The sequence below is a fragment of the Thalia democratica genome, chromosome 6 (genome assembly GCF_965202585.1).
Source record: "Thalia democratica chromosome 6, ktThaDemo2.hap1.1, whole genome shotgun sequence".
Taxonomy (NCBI): domain Eukaryota; kingdom Metazoa; phylum Chordata; class Thaliacea; order Salpida; family Salpidae; genus Thalia; species Thalia democratica.
Window position 1 is genome coordinate 9755312 of NC_139170.1, and position 7831 is coordinate 9763142.

A 7831-nucleotide genomic window follows, 5' to 3' on the forward strand; every position below is an offset into this window, starting at 1 on the left:
GTGTATTTAAGTTTTTTAAAATATTTTATAATTATTTGATAAAACAAATTAAAATCTAAATAACATAATGGGCTTAAGTAGTATGTACACTAGGCCTAGTGTACTTATATGAAGGCAATCTTTTGATTTTCAGCTGGAAAAGCTTTTACATGCAGCAAATAATATAAAAACACTCTGTCAAAAATTTTAGATGGCGTGAAGTAGGTATAAAGTGTAACTTTTTTTTTGAAAACAACCTCTATGTGAATTGTATGGTATCTTAAAAATTTTACCTTCAAAATTTTTGTTTAAAATTTTTTAACATGTAACAACTATCACAAAAACACACTCTACACGTTTTATAATTATTTGAAGAAAGATTCATGGAGCCTTTTTTTAATTATCTGTAAATTTTAATCATTTTTTATTAACTTAAAGTTTTTTTTAAGAAAATCAAGAAGTGCTTAATAAAATAAAAACAAACTATTTATGTCTGTGTACAAACTTTTAAGCTGTTGTTTAAATAAAAAATGTTTATAACCTAGGATCAAATTGCCTGTTTTTAAGTTTAGTTTTTGTTATGACCTATAATTAGTAAAGGAGTTTTGTGCTTTCAAAGGTCTCCTTAAAAAAGTATTTGATTTTTGCAACTATTTTGAAAGTACAAAACTCCTTTACTAGCAAAACTACCTGTAAAATAGCAAAACAAACTTTTTTAGTAATTATTTAAAGTTTTAAAGGTCTCCTTAAGAAAACATTTGAATTTTACAATTTTTTTAAAACTTGAAATAATTACTAAAAAAGTTGGTTTTGCTATTATACAGCTTGTATCATTGCAGTTAATCTTACCTACCCTTTTGTTATTTTGCTTTTTAAGTAAGTGATAATGTAAACAAAAAAAAAGAAACCTATGTTAAAATATATTAGCTGTAAAACTCTAGTGAGAGTTAAATTAAAAAAAAAATAACTTTATCATTAAAATCCACTTCAAATTTTTTTTGACAGTTTTACTTAAAATAACAAATCTGTAACAATGTGATAAATGCAAACAAATTGAAACCATAAATGTTTGCTTTTAATAACAAACAAATAAATATATTACTGAATTTTTGTTTAAAAAATTCTAAACTAAGTCACAAAACAGAGTTAAACAATAAGTTTTAGGATATAAGTTTTGAGCCTGTAATTATTTTTTTTTATGTACAATCTTAAACTTAGTTCTAATGTTCATAATCCATTTTATAAAAATAATTTAAAGTTCTATGTCTGAAATGCTAATATTTAAAATTGTAGTTTGATAAAAAATTTCAAGTAAAAGTTAAAAGGCGTATCTAAATTAGGAGTCAAAAAAGGATCAATTTTAATATATTAAAACAACCTGTATTTGACTGACTGCAAAAAAAAAAAACAAATCGGGGAAGATAATTTTTGAAAGATAAATCTGAAAATATTAAAATATTAAAAATATAATCTATCCAAACAAAAAAAGTTAGTTAAATAAAATAAATTGTTTCCAGTGGGTTACAAGTTTGCTGATCCCTTATATTAATTGATATACAAATTTTACAAAATTTATTGAAATAAAAAAAAAAGCTTTTTAATGAATTATATTTGCTCCATATTCTTCAGAATTTTAATACTTCATTTAATGTAAAAGTTTAAGATAAAAACTAAGAGTTGTAAGTAAAATCATTTGAAGTTCAATATAACAGCTAAAAAGGATTTTTTTGATACTTTTATAATTTTTTTATTGTGTTTTAAAAATAAGACTTGAATAAGTTAAGAGCAAGATATGATTGTATACCTTAAGTGAAAAGAAAAATTTTAATTTTTGGACATTGTAAATTGAGTTGATACTGAGATTTTGAAGACAAATTAAGGCAATAGGGGAATCCATGATATATATATATATATATATATATATATATTAAAAATAAACATTGTCTTGTTTATGATTTATGAAAACGTTTAGTATTAATTACAAGCAAATCTTTATGAATGTATAAGTTTTAGTTAACCTTTGAGATATATTAAACTTTTTAAAGAGTTTTCAGTACAAACATGTAGACCACAAAATTTTGGTGAGTTTTCTTGGAAACTTAAAAAATCACTTAAATTTATCTACTCCTTCATTTCTTAAGCTAGAAACCTTGAGTTTTCAGAAAACATTGCTTAAATAGTTTTGAAGAGATGACATGGTGAAATATTTTAAGATTGACACGTAAAAATAATAAATGAACATAAAACAAATAAAAGGTGGTGTTTTTTGAATATTTAGTTTTCATTAGTTACGCCACAATTAAAATAAGCTACGTTAAAATGCATCTCAACTTTAAGCTTACTTTATTAACTACATTTTTGCTTAAGCAATGTTTACTTTGAAAATTGACTAGAAGAAAAAAGAAAGCTACATACAGCTTTTATTATTATTATTGTTGTTATATTGATTTCAAAACTTTAATAAAATTTAAACTGTACTTCAAACTCAATCTTAATATTAAAACTTTTTTTTTAGTTTTTAAGTAAAAGTTTTGAGTAAAAATTTGTTTTTATTTTAATTTAATTGTTTAAATGCTATTTTTCATGACTGTCACATATCTTTTTAGATTTATTTAAGCACTGACAAGGTCTTTGACCAAAACTTTGTTTGTAAAATAAATTCTTTAAAGAATAAATTCATTGTTTCTCCTCTAGTAGTTGAGATCTCTCTATTTGTTTTCTTAAAAAACAAAAACTTATAATATTTTGTTTTAAGTAAAAAAAAATCACACCATAAAATGTGAAAATATGTGGTGTAAAATTTTAGTGAATGATTAACTGTAAAAGCAAGTAAAATTGGTTAAAAATTGATGAAGAAGGTTTTTAGTGAAATAGTATTTTTTCTTTTACCTTTTATAAGGAACCTAACAAGACTTTAATTGCTATTATCTTGAATATTACTTTGAATCTTGTTAAGCAGTTAAAATGTCTGATAGCTCAAAAAATAAGATCAACTTGAAAAACAAGGTGGACCCCACCCCTCCCCCCCGGCCTTAATGGAAACTTATGTAAAAGTTTAGTTTTTAAAATGTTGATGTTTTTAAACTTAAGAGTAGAGTTAAGACTTCAGCAACAACATTGTTTAGTCCTGTGAACATAAGAATTTTTAATTATTCAACAAGAATTATATTTTCAACTTCAAGAAGTCATGATGTAACAATAGATATCAAGAATGTGGAAGAATCATGAATTTGCTTTGAAAATTTTACATTATATTTGTTGTTTTTATTTAATAGTTTAAATAAAGTAAAACAAAAACTTTGAAATTGTGTTTACCTAAGTGCCTCAATAAAGTTGATTATTCTTTGATCAGTCATTTGTTATTTTAATCAAAACCTTTTAGGTAAATAAGTTAATTTTTAGACTTAAGATTAAGTTAATAGATAAACTAAGTAGTTTAAATTAACTAAAAATACTGTTTTAAGTTACTGAGTGATTTAAAAGCCTTAATACACGAAGGTATGTAAGTACAGTCAAATTGTTTACATAAAGATTGTTACAGTTGAATTTTTCATACTTATTTAGCTTTGTGGTAAATCAACTACTTGATAAAATGATATGACATGAATTTAAACTACTAACTTAGTTATTAAAGTGTTATTTAAAGTAGCTACAAGTTTATTATACTGAGTGTCTAAGTTGGTTTAAAAAATTTAACGTTGCTACCCAAATATAATTTAAATGTAAATTGAAAAAAGAGCAAGTGAGCTAATCATTTCAAGACTTGTTTAATACTATTGAGTTGTTCTAAATATATTGGAATGTTGTTTCATAAGTTTCACTATCTCTATATTAGGTTTGTAGGATTATATTTTATTAAACTATGAAAAAAAAAATCACTTAATTGTAAATATTTTCTAAAGAACACAAGTATATCTAAATAACACAAGTTTATTTATGTAATAAAGTATTCTTCAATAAGATAAAAATAAAGGAGTTATGTTCCAGCTTTATCTTTGCACTAACATCAAAGCAATACTTAAGAGAAATGATAACTTACCAACTTTAAATAATCAAAAATATTCACAATCAATTTTTTAATGCTATTCAATTCAACTTTATTTTGATTTAATAGTTGTGATTAACTTCAATGAAATTAAAATTTCTTAAATATGTTGTTATTATAGAATTTTAAGTATTAAGGCAACTTATCAAAAGTTTTGTTATAAAATTAATGTTTACAATAAACAAAATTTAATATTTTTAAACATAAACAAGTTATGAAGATATTTTATTAGCTAAAAGCTATTTATTACCACAATAGAATATTTTTTAATGTTTTTAGTTTCTAAAAAAGAATTTATAATCATTAAAAGTTAAGTCCCTATGCTGAAGTTGATAAAAGTTAATAAGCCAGTTTGTTTTACTATAAGTTTTTTAACCAAGTTCTGTGTTATTCTCTTCAAGCTAAAGTAAAAGGTTACTATACATTACATAACATCTTTTTTTTTGCTTTTTTAGTTATTATGTTCAATTTGTTAAATAGTAACACTTCAAAAAAGGTATATTTTAAAAGTTTATCTAATATTTATTAAGTTAAGAATTCTTTAATTTTATTTTAAATAAAAACAATAATTATATTATATGTATACAATTTTAAAATTCTTAAATTACTGCAGTTTGGAACTCAAATACAAAGTAATTTATTACTGTGACTCTATAAAGAATTTTTGCTTTAATTTAGTTGTCAAAGTATTTTAGTTGCACAAGTTAAACCTTGATAAAAACTTGTAGCAAAACAATAAAAATAGGATAAAGGAACTAGTTACAAATAACATTAGGTTTAGTTATTAACAGCTCAAATAAACTAATGTAGGCATTATATAGTTTATAAATTACAGTTAAACTGACTGATGAAGTCAAGAACATGACTGCATTATACAAAAAAAATAATCAAAAATAATTATGTTAAAAGAGTTAATATTTTAAATCAAATGCATGAAAGTTTTAAAGATAAAGTTTGATCTACTTTATATGAAGTTAGATCAGTTAAAAAAAAGATTTAAATTGACTCATAGATAGTTATGTTATAGTTTTTAATATAAATATATTGGGGATTTTTTGTTGTTGTTATTGTTTTATTAAATAAAAATTGTTGTATGAAGTAACATCTTCTTTTTATAATTAAGAAAAAACCTATTTCCACATTTGAAAATATATTAAAGAAATGCATTTATGACAAAACTTAAAAAAGTTATTGTGTATAAAATAAATGTTTTTTTTACTCTAAAATTCCCTTAACAACCAATAAAAAATTAACTATACTAAGAATTTTTGAAAATGTTAAAAATACACTGGAACAAGTAATTAATAATAAATTTTTTGTTTGTATTTATTAGCGTGTCACTAACCTAAAGAACTTAATTTGTTGTCTGACTTTCTAGTCTTATAAATAAAGTTTGAAGACAAACAAAATTTAAATGACTCAAATTTTAAGCTAAGAATCTACAAGATTAACAAGAACTTGAAAAAAAGATTATTTTCATGTACTGAATAAAGATGTGTTTTATAAAAAATAAATTTTCATATTTTTTTGTTTATGTATATGTAAATTTTAAAAAGATTGTAGTTACTTATACAATATGAAGAAAGTTTTGTAAAAAAAATGTTTTATAATTTATGGATTTAATAAGTTTCTGAGTTTAATTATAAGAAATATTTTTTTAGAAAATTTTGTACATTTTGCTAAATTCAAGATTCAAGTAGATTGTATATTAGTCTCAATAATACATAAAATACTATACTAACATTATGAAATTCATTTTAATTGTTGTTCCTTTCAAAAATGACTGTTCACTAATTTTGTTGTGAAATTAAAACAGTTATAAATACTTAACCTCTTCCTCAAATCTTGGACTGATGCTTTAATAATAAATAAGATTTTAAAAAGCTTTGTCAGAATGTAGTTATACAAATATTTGAATTTAAAGTCAATTGCTCATTTCAAATAGAGTTAAATACTAATATGTTTTGTATGTATAATTGGTTTTTGGTTTTATTTAGTTAACCTAAATTAAATATTATTAAAACAAAAATGTTTATGTTTAAAACAGCAAAAAAAAGTTTTTAGGTTATATGTTACACCTAAAATTTCATTACCTTATATGAATGTATTTTTTACAATAGTTGAGTTGCAGGCTCCAAGCTTTATAATTACAAAAATATTATTAGATCTAATGTGTAAAAAGTTTCCTTTACAAATTGTGATGTACATTGTCATTTGACTTGTTTTTTATAAGTATAAGATAACCTAAAGTTTAAACTTTAACTTTTTTAATTTAGTTAGTGTAAAAGTCATTCTTGAACAAACTGAAAATTAGAAATAGTAGGATATATATCAGTAATACCAATGTAGAAGAGAAATATTACTTCTCTGGGAAACCATTTATACTAATGAGAATTGGTTCTATTTAAATGGTTATTGCCCTAAAAGATTGCCCCTTTTGAAACTATTAATATATTTTCATATAAATAAGGTAATCTTGATAAAAACTTGTTGGAACCCAGCTTAACTTTTTGTTTTTAATACCTTTAAATACTTTATAAATTGATTGGATTTTGCATAAGAATTTACCATTTATGAGCATAAAAATTAGATATCTTATAACAAATTTGAGAGCTTATAATAAGTCTCTTACATATTAAACAGTTTATTAATGCCATAAAGGTATAGTTTTTTATAGTAGTTATTTTTTTGTACTGTGAACAAGGTTGCTACTCTCACAGGATACTCAGTATATTTCAAATAAATTAAGGATGTTTGAAAATTCATAAATCTCATGATAATTCTAGCTAGTTTAAAAAATTTTATACAACTCCAATGACTCGGGCCAGTTTTTTTTTAAAATAATTAAGTTTAGTTTTTTTTCTAGATCTTGGATGAAATTTAGTTGTTCCTTTTTAAATTTTTTAATATTTAGTAAGTAATTTTTTTTAAAAACTTGATTTTTGTATTAATTTTCTTAGTTCTTCTTAATTAAAAAAAATTGATCTATCATTTATATATCATCATCATATTTAAAACTTAAAATTATTTTTCACAATTCGATCTTATTTTATAGAGTTTTAACTAACCTACAACATGCTTTTTACTGATTTAATTCAAAACAATTTTTGATATATAGCAGGTCAAAGTCAGAGGCAACAATAGGTTTTTATGGGAGGTGCGAACTAAAATGGCAAAAAAAGACTATTTTACTGAAAATCTATTTTCTCCTACGTTGATTAAGATAAATACCTCAAACTTTCAGGAAATGTTCCTAACAATATTTAAAAAACTCTGTTGGAAGAAATTATTTTTTTTTTTGTGTTTTAGTCATTGATTTTTAATTTTCATTTTTTAAAACTCTGTTCCAACATATTTTTAAAATATTGCAAGGAACATATCCTGAAAGTTTCAAGTATTTGTCTCAAAAAAGGTAGAAGGAGATATATTTTTAGTGATTTCTAGTTATTTGTTGTTTTAGTTTGCGCCTCTTTTAAGGAACCTATTGAAGTCTCCGACTTCAACTGGTTATATCTCAAACATTTTTTTGTGTTTTAAAATTCTGTAAAAAGCAACTTCTAGTGCTTAGTAAAAACTCAAAAAAATAAGACTAAGTTGTGAAAAAGGTGAGTTCTCCCCCCATGCCCTAAACCAAGGGTTTTCTATAAAAAAAAAACCACTTAGTAACTTCAGTTTATAAAAAAATCTTCTTAAACAATATTTTAACTTTATGTAGATTGCTAAAAAATCTATCTTATAAATTATTTTTGTCACCATTGGCATTAGTTTTTTTTTCTTAACAAACAAATTTTAAGTAGCTTTAACGTA